This window comes from Piliocolobus tephrosceles, chromosome 10 (assembly GCF_002776525.5).
Source record: "Piliocolobus tephrosceles isolate RC106 chromosome 10, ASM277652v3, whole genome shotgun sequence".
NCBI lineage: Eukaryota > Metazoa > Chordata > Mammalia > Primates > Cercopithecidae > Piliocolobus > Piliocolobus tephrosceles.
Window position 1 is genome coordinate 74,714,271 of NC_045443.1, and position 12,645 is coordinate 74,726,915.

The window sequence follows — 12,645 nt, forward strand, 5'->3', positions numbered from 1 at the left end:
GGCACTTGTCTTTTGGTTTAAATAAGACAATATTTTACTCTGAATACAGGAAATAAACTTCCAGTTTAGAATATTGCATTATAATAACTTGGTGTATTTGAAAGACAGTAATGTGAGAAATGAGAAAATTGCTTTCTGGTAATTATTCCACTCATGGACACATTGATAGAATTTTTAGACAATGTGTTAGGAGGAAAGATAATTTGAGGGTATAGAAGTATCACTTCTATGAGATCAAACTTAAAATTGTTTTTACTATATTATGTGAACAACATCCAGTTGTTTTTTAAGATTTGAAATTCCCTGTTTGGGTTTTAAAAAAATAATTCATAAATGTAAGATTGGGTAAACAATTAGGCTGGTTAGTCAAAATACATATTTCTTTCTAAAACTAATTAACTGTTCACAAGAATATAATATAATGAAAAAGACTTTGTTTCTAAGAATTCAAAGCCATAAAAGTAAAGGGCAAAGACACAAGAAGAGGTGGTGTAGAAAAATAGACTCATTCCATGCATAATTAAACAAAATTAAGTCTTTCATGAAGATTCAATATTGCTAATTAATACTAAAACTTCAACTTTTCAACATTTGCCATTGCAATAACTTAGCTTCTATCATACTCCCTCTAATCTCTCTCTCAAGAGGTTTCTTTCTCCCTGCCTTCAAACAAGCAGTTTGCTCTATCTTGACACAAGAGAACAAAACAAAAAAATTTCTAGCTAGGCCTCACTATTCCGAGGCACCACTTTGAATTTATTGTTCATTCCTTTCCTGCCAAAACTCTCTTTCCAAAGTCATTGCCACACTCTTCGTCCTTAAAATATTTAATGTAAGGAAAAGCACCTAGCATATAGCTGGTACTCAAATATTTGTACCTTTTTTCCTTTGTATAAATTCCAAGGGTTTATTTTCAGAGTCCTTGGTTCCTTTGATCTCTCCATAATAGTTAATAGTCTTTACTTCCAGTTGAATTTCCTGCTTCAGGTTTTCCGTGTTTTCTCTCTGTTCAGATTTCTGGGTTACACTGGCATTTGTCTCCATTTGTAAGACACACCACACTGTTCTCTCTTTGACCACACTTGCCTTGACTTCTTTGATGACTTATCTTTTTCTTCCCACTCTTTCCCCTTGATGAGCTCATCCACAAGTCTACAACTCATGTTCTAAGAGGCGAAAGACTTCCAACTCTGTATTGTAACTTCTAATCTCCTTACCACACTCCATTTAAACAAAAAAAAGTCAATTGTTTGTTAGATATTTCTCACTCGGATATCCTACTGTTAGCGCAATACCAGTATTTTTCAAATTCGATTAATTATATTTGATGCTAAACCAGCAGCATTAACTTCCACTTCCTCTTGGCATCAGTATTATTCTCATCACTTAAAGTCAAAACTCTTGTTTCGCACTTGATTTTTTTTTTTCTTTTTTGGTTTATTAAGAAACAATCAGTCTCTAGATTCAGTAAGGTTTTTCTTAGAAAATGTCTCTAGTTGCTATTCCATCAGTTTCATAATTTCTATAGCCAACACAAATACTATAATCTTTTCCCATATCTTTATGGATCACAATGATAGTCACTTGGCAAATAGGAGACACATTTCAATGTTATTAATCTGTGCATAGAAGAGTATCCCATTAGAGTTTACCTTTTTTAAAAAAAGTTTCTCTTAAGAGACATGCCAAAAACTTGCTTTGGAATCAAAAAAGGTATCCTCAACCTTCATCATCCCCCAAAGATATAGGGGTTCTTTCATTGTAGGGTAAAACCACCTTTGGTTGACAGAGGCCTACATTCCTCAGAAGAGTAACAACCTTGTGTTTGGAGAATTTAAAATGAAAAGCTCCCCAACACCCTGGGGAGGGAAAGGGAAAGTGGTCTCTGAGTGGCTGACACTGAACCAATCCAGACCCCAAAGAACTGAGAGCCAAGAGCTACAGCACTGGAAACTCAAGTAAGGGGTACGCTTGCCCTTGTGTTAGCACTGAGGGAAAAGGCTCCTGCTTCCATGTTGAACCACCATAGCCTGGAGCTGGGTTATCAGGTCATTATTCCAGAAATGGATTGGCATTGACTTTTGAGCTTTATAGAACCCAACTTCTGTAGTTCCAACCACACAGTAACAAGAACCAGAGTGCACTAGAGTCCAGCATTCACCCTTATTGGATGTGCAAATTGGGCCTCATGGATGCTGAAGGTTTTAGTTGATGAAAGGTGGGTTCTCAAGAAGAAAATATGCGACGATCTACTAATAAATATACTAGGGACTCAAGATATTACGGGGAAGGTGAATTTATTTATTTATTTATTTATTTATTTTTATTACTATTTTGAGACCGAGTCTCACTCTGTTGCCCAGGCTGGAGTGCAGTGGCGTGATCTCGGCTCACTGCAACCTCCACCTCCTGGGTTCAAGCGATTTTTGTGCCTCAGCCTCCTGAGTAGCTGGGACTAGAAGCATGTGCCACCACACCCAGCAAATTTTTGTATTTTTAGTACAGATGGGGTTTCACCATGTTGCCCAGGCTGGTCTTGAACTCATGACCTCAGGTGATCCACCCGCCTCGGCCTCCCAAAGTGCTGAGGTTACAGTCATGAGTCACCATGCCTGGCCAAGGCATTTTATACTAATTTTCATATGCAAGCATACTATAATTTATAGGATATCACAGGTTTACTCAGGATAATCTCAGTTTAAACCTGTTATCCTGGTGTAATTTTGAGTAGTTTTCTCTTTATCTTCAATGGTGTCCTAGTTTGGATAACGTATTATGTGGTCTCCCTTCCTGTAAATCCAAAATTCTGGAGTATTGGGTTGAGGAGGGGTCTCTTACCTCCCATATGAATTAATATTGGGACTTTGGTCCTCAGACACACACAAAAACTATGCATTTTTTGAAATACTTGACCAATCAGCTTTCCCACAAAGACTACAAGGCTGCCTAGTATGTCCATTTTTATACAAATGCGAGAAGAGGGTTGTAGGCTTCCTCTACTCCTTCCCCTTCCCCTCAGTGGGTAGGATGTGCAACGTCTGCTCTGCTGTGCATGTTACACAGAAACAAGAGGGACAGGATAGTTCTTTAGTGAAGGAATAGAATTCATGCTCACTTGCAAGACAAAGCTCAGTGAATCTCAGACACTGATCAATTGGATTCGCTTCTCTCTTTTGGGTGCATGCAAGAATGTTGGTTTTAACTCTTTTTTTTTCCTTTTTTATAGGAGAGAAAACTCTTACATGGACAGCTCCCAAAATGAATGGTGTGACTCTTCAAGCTATGGTTTTCTAATTGGTGTCTTTGTTCCCCACGTATCTCTTCTTTAGTACATTTTACACTTGATCACTGCAAAACGCAAACATGAATTCAGATTGAACTCTCAAGGCCCATTACTATCTGGACTCTGACCCTGAATTTAACCTCATCTTTTTTTGTTCTTTCATGACCAGGTCAAGTATTAACTTCTTTCATTACAGAGCAATCTCAAATGTAATGGGCAATATGAATGATCCTGGGATCCACTGAAAATGAAGATTCTGATTCATGGGTCTAGGTGGGGCCCAAGATTCTGCATTTCTAACCAGCTTCAGGGTGATGCATGTATTGCTGCTCCTCTGGGTCACATTTTTAGTATCAACACTCTGTAAGTCTAGTTAAAAGTCTCAAGCTCAGTTTAAATCTTTTTTTTCAGGATGTCCAAATTAAGAGTTGCAAAATTGTCTTTGGTTGCTCTTAATGACAGACTACTCATTTTCAAGCATATATTCTCTAGGAGTCCTATTTAAGTGTTTCATTATCATATGCTATCCTCCCATGTACGCAGAAACTCTTTTAGTGCAGGCATTGTTTTCTGGAACTTTTGCAGTCTCCTGTAGTGGGATTATACTGCCTTTCACATGGTAGGTCAACAGTAAATATTCTGATTATTCTTGAGTGATGACTTCTAACTGTTCTATTACATGAGACCCCGAGATACACTTAAGTGTATAGTTTGGCAACAAGCAAATATTTTAAGCAAATTATAAAATATATTGAAGTTAGAAAATCTGACCCATCTGAAGAAAATACTTACTTAAATTATGAAGTTACAATGACAAAGCAAGAAGTAAAGGTCTTTGCATATTAAAGGTGTTATAAATCTCAACAGATTTCAAGAACTAGGTTAGGGGAGAATATGTATTTTTGGTTTGATTATACTTATTCTGGAAAACACACAAATCACAAAATTATTGGTTATCATCCTGAAAATTATTTCTAAACTCATTTATGTAAAATTGATTTATTGGCCACAAGTATAATAAACTGTTATGGGTAGAGTATATCCTCACAGTGAGTTCCTATTAAAGAGTTTTGAAGCATTTCAAAAGATAGACAGTCTACAGAAATAACATGCTGTAAACACTCTTCAGAACTTTAAAACAGAGTTGGAAACCTCCCACAGACATCAGGATATAACAGCCTGTAGAAAGGCTGGTGGAAATTTTAGGAAAATAAAGGAATAAAATGGTCATAAATCTTGACTAAAGACTTTGAATCTCAGTTTTCAAATGAATATATTGATTGAGTCATCTCTTAAGATTCTCAGAGGAAGTCATACGTTCCTGAGTAAATTTTATGGATATAGATGTTTCAAAATATGTGCTTTGCCAAGGGTTTGCACTTGCCTTCAGTAGAACAAATATATATCTGCAATAACTTTAACCTTTTCCTCATGAAAATCTCATCACTTCTTTAGGATCTCATGGTCCAGGAAAGAAATGGAAAGAACCAAATATTTTCTTACCTCTACCTTATTTTCTATGGGATTTTTATTCAATTTTGCTTCATTTTCAAATGAATGAATCATTATTTGGGCATTCCCCACTTATATTCTTTTTGGTAGCATTGTTAAGAAAGAAATGGTTCTTGTATAGATGTTCTAAGATGCGTCTTACTCTGTTTTGTGTTGTTATAACAGAATACCACAAACTGGGCCATTTATAAAAAATAGAAATTAAATTCTCACAATTTTGGAGACTGGGAAGTCTAATATCAAGGTGGCAATATCTGGCAAGGGTCCTCTGGCTGCATCATCTCAGGCAGAAGGCTGAGGGGCAAGAGAACACATGCATGAGAGAGGAAAGGGACCAAGCTCATCCTTTTATCAGAAATCCACTCCGATGATAACTAACATACTGCCTCAATAATGGTATTAGTTCATTCATAAGGGCAGAGCCCTCTTGATCTAATCACCTCTTAAAGGTCCCACCTGTTCACACTGTTGCACTGGGGATTAAATTTCCAACACATAAACATTGTGGGATGCATTCAAATAATAGCATTCCATCCCTGGTCCCCAAAATTCATTTCCTTCTCACATGCATAATACACTTATTCCACTTCAGCATCCCCAAAACCTTAACTCATTCCAGCACTATCTCAAAAGCCCATAGTCCAGAGTCTCATCTGAGTCAGATATGCGTGAGACTAAATGCAAGATTCATCCTGAGGCAAATTTCTCTCCAGCTGTGAACCTGTGAAACTAACATTACATGTGCTTCCGAAATACAATGGTGAAGCAGACACAGGATAGACATTTACATTCCAAAAGGGAAAAATAGGCACAAAGAAAGGGGTAACTGGTCCCAAGTATACCCAAAACCTAATGGGGAAAATATCATTGTCTCAAAGATGGATAACAGTCTCCTTTGATCCCATGTCCTGCATCCTGGCACACTAGGGCAGGGTTTGTACCCCAAGACCTCAGGCAGTCCTGCCCCTGTGGCTTAGCTGGGCTCAGTTCAGGCAGCAACTCTCATGGGCTGGAGTTTCATGCATGCAGCTCTCCCAGTCTGGAGTTGCAGATTGGTAGCTCTACAGTTCTGGGATCTCTGAAGTGGCCTTTCTCCCACAGCTCCACAAGGCCTTAACGTAGTGGGGGCTTTCTGCAGTGGCTTTACCTCTGTGGCAAGTTTCTGCCAAGACCCTCAGCCTGTCTAATACATCCTTTGAAACCTAGGTGGAGGTCACTTTGGTGCCACAGCCTGCATAGTTGGCATGTCTGCAGAGTTAGCACCACGTGGACACTGCCAAGGCTTATTGCTTGTGCCCTCCGGAGCTGCAGCATGAGCCACACCTGGCCTGCTTGGACCACAGCTGGGGTAGCCAAAGGGAGTTGTGCCAGAATTCAGGGAGCAGAGGCTGGAAGCAGCATAGGGTAGCAGATGCTGAGGTCCCAAGACACCTCTCTGGAAACCTTGACCTCCTAACTTGTCTCGAAGATCTCTGAAATGGCTTCAGGGTCATTCTCCCATTGTCTTGATGAATAGAACCTAGGTTTCTTCTATTCATATTAATCTCTTTAACAAAAGGTGGCTTGGTCATGGTCTTAGCATTCCCTCCCAAACATTCTTTTTCATTGTTTACTTGGCCAGCCTGACAGTTTTCCAAATCTTTCTGTTCTGCTTCCATTTTAATTATAAATTCCATAATTCAATAGTTTCTCTCTTTCCTTATTTTACCGTGCATGGCTACAAGAAGACACGCAGCACGTAGAACACTCTGCTGTTTAGACATTTCTTTGGCCAAATATCCTAGTTCATTGCTCTTAAGCTCTGCCTTCTACAAAGTCCTAGGACACAGACACAATTCTGCCAGATTCTTTACAACTATATTACAAGAATGGCCTTTCCTCCAGTTTCCAATATGTCATTCCTCATTTATTTCTAAGATCTCATCTGAATGGCTTTTGCTCCCTATGTTTCTACTGGCATTCTAGTCATGACCACTTAATTAATCTCTAATAAATTTCAGAATTTCCCTACAGCTCTCCTATTCTGATCTCTCCTATTCTGAATTGCCATTAACACTCCATTTCCAGCAACCTGGGCCTTTTTCTAGCCTGCTCCTCCAAATTCTTTCAGTCTGTACCCATTACCCAGTTCCACATATTCAAATATTTATTATAGCAACAGCCTCACTTCTCAAGTACCAATTTTCTGTCTTAGTTCATGTTGTGTTGCTATAACTAAATACCACAGACTGGGTAATTTATAAAAAACAGAAATTTATGTCAGTTATTGGAGGTTGAGAAGCCCACTATCAAGGTATCAGCATCGTGTGAGGGCCTTCTTGCTGTATCATCTCATGGCAGAAGGCAGAAGTGCAAGCGAGCACAAATGTGAGAGAGAGAAAAGGATCTAAATTGATTCTCTTATCAAGATCCCACTCCTGTAATAACTAACCCACTCCCACAATAATAGCTTTGCCTTCATGACTGAATCACCTCTTAAAGGTCTTGCCTTTCAACAATGTTGCATTAGAGATTAAGTTTCCAACAGAAGCACTTTGGGAGACATACTTAAACCATAGCAAGATATTAGTGCAATTTTCTTATAAAGGATATAATTATTTATCTTTACTAGCCCTAGTAGCTGACATTGTAACTGGATAGTGGGTACAATTAAGGGTGGGGACTTAAATAAGCTTTGATTCTTAGGTTGATTAATGATAATTAGTATTAACATAGGACAAACAGTTGTTTGACAGAAGTAGTGAGTACCTCCTTTTTACGTAAGAATCTTGATAAAGCTGATAATGAAACTGGCTTTGTTAGTGCTTACAACTTCAACAAGCTTATCAATTACCAGGAAAACTTCCTAGTCTGCAAAACATCAAGGAGACAGACATTAGCATTTCACATCTGCTCTTCTGTGACAGTTATTACAGGAGCTGAGATATGACTCTGCATTTCACATCACATGATTCTGTTTCCATCCATTCTTGCAGTGTCTTGGATTGTGGATTGTGGCTTGAGTCAATGTTTATGCAGAAGAGTTATATAGTGAACAAAATGTCAGCGGGTCCAAAATGAAGTGCCACAATTTGTCACAAACAGAGTTGGGGTCCTAGTTGAGCTAAATTATAGACTCTTTTTAATAAACAAAATAATTTTTGAGGGTAGAAAATCAAACTAAACCGCTGCACACACATACTGTCTCTCATACACACATATACATACTTTTGGTACTATTTAGGTGCCAATAAGGAAGCATTTAAATAATGGATTTTAATGAAATATACACAGATCAGAAAGATGATAGCTCATTCTTATCAAACATGTAGAGTGAACCCTTACATGTACATTTTAATATATTAGGAGCTCAGTGGTTTAAGTTTTTACTCAGTAACTCAGACTTAGAATATAGATTAAAATACCTTTATATATGTATGTGTGTATATAATTTGATATATATAACACACACATATATATTACATAAAACATAATATGTTTTGAGTATTTGCGGATTATATTAATTGACAAGCAGCTTTGGGTTAGATGAGGTTATAGAGAGAAGCTGTCTTCATGCTATTTTTAACGAGTTTATAAAGAGTTACTTTTAGCGCTTAGTACCTATTTGCCCATTATCCACATTATTTGTAATATGTTGACTTTGCTCTGTTTGAACTTCCAACATCTACAGAAAGGGGGCATTCTAAGAGTGGAGTAAACAAATCAATAAACTGCTCTGTGCTAGGTTTTTAGTTCCTAAAGGTACCTTGCCAAAAGCATTAATGGATGACTATAACCAATAGTTGGAAGCTAATGAAATCTCTCCCCAGCTGGCCCTTGCCAATCCCTTAGTATGAGAAAAAGGTATACTCTTGTTACTATACTTGGTGGAATGAAAAGTGAAATTCTACTCTCTATCCACCACTAGTTACTACAAGAGTTCAGGACTGTTCCTTCTCTCTTTTTATTCCATATAACTTCCAGTTTAAAACCAGGAACATTGAATGCATGGAAATAAACAGGATTTTATTCAGAGGAGAAATTTTATGAAGAACTGTTGATTTGAGCCACAAAATTCTCATGTTTATGAACTTTTCACATACTCAATTAGACTCCCTACAGGGCTGAATGAGGGGTGATACCAGCTTTCCGTTTATAATATTTTATACTTATTGAGCGGCTCTGTATTCACTGATGAGGACAATTCAACGGATAATTCCTCTTCCTATATACTGAGCTACTCAAGTAGAAGTTCCCCTACCTAATTCTGGATTCCTGAAAGAAAGTGGAACAACATTCTTTTCTTGGTGTCTCTACCCAGCAGGTCCCTCTTGAATTTTTATTTGTACTGTCTCTGTGTGGCAAGAAATGCTTCCCTTTTTCTAACTTTATCTTTTCTCTGTATCATCAAGCCTGTGAAAAAAATTATTCTCAGTTCCATTTTATTTTTATGCTAATTCTCCTATTTTTGCTGGTTTTTCCCAAAAGATAAGAAATCTGTGTAAGGGTTGACCAACAGCCAACTTTTTTTTGTCCCTACAACTAGAAAATCAGGATTGTCCTAACATAAACAAGGCAGTTAGTTTGAAGAAATTGAATATACTCAGTTTGTTTTGATTCTATATTTATTGGTTATTTATGGGAGTATATGTCTGCCAGGGAATTCTAAATCATAAAGCTTAAGGCAGGTGCCAACCTCCTCTTATTTCGTTCCCTCAGTTTGATGTCAGAGGTAGGGATTGTTGTAGAATTTCTAGACCATAGCATGGATTACTGTGATCAGCATCCATATAAATTTAGTATAAGAAAGGGCTTTTGATAGATTAAAAAAATCATGACAATAGGTAAAACTAAAAAAGATAATAATCTGGATATACTGTGGTTTCAAACACTAGATACATTGTGTCTGTATTGTGTGCACTCTATATTTTGTAGAGGTCTGTAATTCTACTGTCATAGTTTACAATACAGAAAAGGATAAAATCTGCTGCTGCTGGTGTTCATTCAATCGAGGACCTCTAAGGAGTCCACACAGCTGCTTATAGCTCTTAAACCTGTCCTTATTGAAGGTTCTTGGTGCTGCTGCTCTCTAGATCAACAATAAGCGTTGTCATGAAGCCTTTGGGAAAGAAAGAAATGTAATTCTGAGCACTGATGAGAACAGAAATGCACTAATCACAGCTGGCCAGTCTCATTTTCTTCTGGGTTACCAAGGCTATAAACAAGGGAGAGTGGGAATGGCCTGGAAATCAATTTGCAGAATATTTAAAAGGTCACCGTGATACAGAGTAGTGTACTGCATTACTTGGAATGTATGATGTGCACAAATGTGTATGCCATATCTCTAATGACAACAATTGTGATACAAGAGAGGAACACGGTGCCAATCTCCTGCTAATGGTTTTAGAACAGACCGAAACATATTTTCAGGACCCTAATTTAAGCTCATCTTATAACATGTTTTTGGGTAACTTATTTTGTAGCAATTTTACTTATTCTTTTAACTTTTATTTTGTAAAAATTTTAAACCCGTGGGAAAGTTACAAGTCTATTACAATTCACCTATATTTACCTATATACACCTCTCACTAACATTTAGTTACATTTGTATCCTCTCTCCTCATATATATTTATAAATGTATACATGTTCACAGACATACCTATGTAGACACACTCATTCGTTTTTAAAAATATTTTTAATTTAACCAGGTGCGGTAGCTCACGCTTGTAATTCCAGAATTTTGGGACGTCAAGGCAGGCAGATCACATGAGGCTAGGAGTTCGAGACCAGCCTGGCCAACATGGCAAAACCCCATCTCTACTAAAAATACAAAAATTAGCTGGGCGTGGTGGCACATGCCTGTAATCTTAGCTACTTGGGAGGCTGATGCACAAGAATCGCTTGAAACCAGGAGGCGGAGGTTGCAGTGAGCAGAGATCATGCCACTGCACTCTAGCTTGGCTAACAGAGCAAGACTCTGTCTCAGAAAAAAAATAATAAATAAATAAATAAATAAATAAATAGATGTAAAACTTTTAAAAATCTTCTTCTTCTTTTTTTTTTTTTTTTATTATACTCTAAGTTCTAGGGTACATGTGCTTAACATGCAGGTTTGTTACATATGTATATCTGTGCCATGTTGGTGTGCTGCACCCATCAACTCGTCAGCACCCATCAATTCATCATTCATATCAGGTATAATTCCCCAATGCAATCCCTCCCCCCTCCCCCCTCCCCATGATAGGCCCCAGTGTGTGATGTTCCCCTTCCCGAGTCCAGGTGATCTCATTGTTCAGTTCCCACCTATGAGTGAGAACCTGCGGTGTTTGGTTTTCTCTTCTTGTGATGGTTTGCTAAGAATGATGGTTTCCAGCTGCGTCCATGTCCCTACAAAGGACTCAAACCCATCCTTTTTTATGGCTGCATAGTATTCCATGGTGTATATGTGCCACATTTTCTTAATCCAGTCTGTCACTGATGGACATTTGGGTTGATTCCAAGTCTTTGCTATTGTGAATAGTGCCGCAATAAACATACGTGTGCATGTGTCTTTGTAGTAGAATAATTTATAATCCTTTGGGTATATACCCAGTAGTGGGATGGCTGGGTCATATGGTACATCTAGTTCTAGATCCTTGAGGAATTGCCATACTGTTTTCCATAATGGTTGAACTAGTTTACAATCCCACCAACAGTGTAAAAGTGTTCCTATTTCTCCACATGCTCTCCAACACCTGTTGTTTCCTGATTTTTTAATGATTGCCATTCTAACTGGTGTGAGATGATATCTCATTGTGGTTTTGATTTGCATTTCTCTGATGGCGAGTGATGATGAGCATTTTTTCATGTGTCTGTTGGCTGTATGAATGTCTTCTTTTGAGAAATGTCTGTTCATATCCTTTGCCCACTTATTGATGGGGTTGTTTGTTTGTTTCTTGTATATTTGTTTGAGTTCTTTGTAGATTCTGGAAATCAGCCCTTTGTCAGATGAGTAGATTGCAAAAATTTTCTCCCATTCTGTAGGTTACCTGTTCACTCTGATGGTAGTTTCTTTTGCTGTGCAGAGGCTCTTTAGTTTAATGAGATCCCATTTGTCAATTTTGGCTTTTGCTGCCGTTGCTTTTGGTGTTTTAGACATGAAGTCCTTGCCCATGCCTATGTCCTGAATGGTATTACCTAGATTTTCTTCTAGGGTTTTTATGGTAATAGGTCTAACATTTAAGTCTCTAATCCATCTTGAATTAATCTTCATATAAGGAGTAAGGAAAGGATCCAGTTTCAGCTTTCTACTTATGGCTAGCCAATTTTCCCAGCACCATTTATTAAATAGGGAATCCTTTCCCCATTTCTTGTTTCTCTCAGGTTTGTCAAAGATCAGATGGCTGTAGATGTGTGGTATTATTTCTGAGGACTCTGTTCTGTTCCATTGGTCTGTATCTCTGTCTTGGTACCAGTACCATGCTGTTTTGGTTACTGTAGCCTTGTAGTATAGTTTGAAGTCAGGTAGCGTGACGCCTCCAGCTTTGTCCTTTTGACTTAGGATTGTCTTGGCAATGCGGGCTCTTTTTTTGTTCCATATGAACTTTAAAGCAGTTTTTTCCAATTCTGTGAAGAAACTCATTGGTAGTTTGATGGGGATGGCATTGAATCTATAAATAACCTTGGGCAGTATGGCCATTTTCACGATATTGATTCTTCCTATCCATGAGCATGGTATGTTCTTCCATTTGTTTGTGTCCTCTTTGATTTCACTGAGCAGTGATTTGTAGTTCTCCTTGAAGAGGTCCTTTACATCCCTTGTAAGTTGGATTCCTAGGTATTTTATTCTCTTTGAAGCAATTGTGAATGGAAGTTCATTCCTGATTTGGCT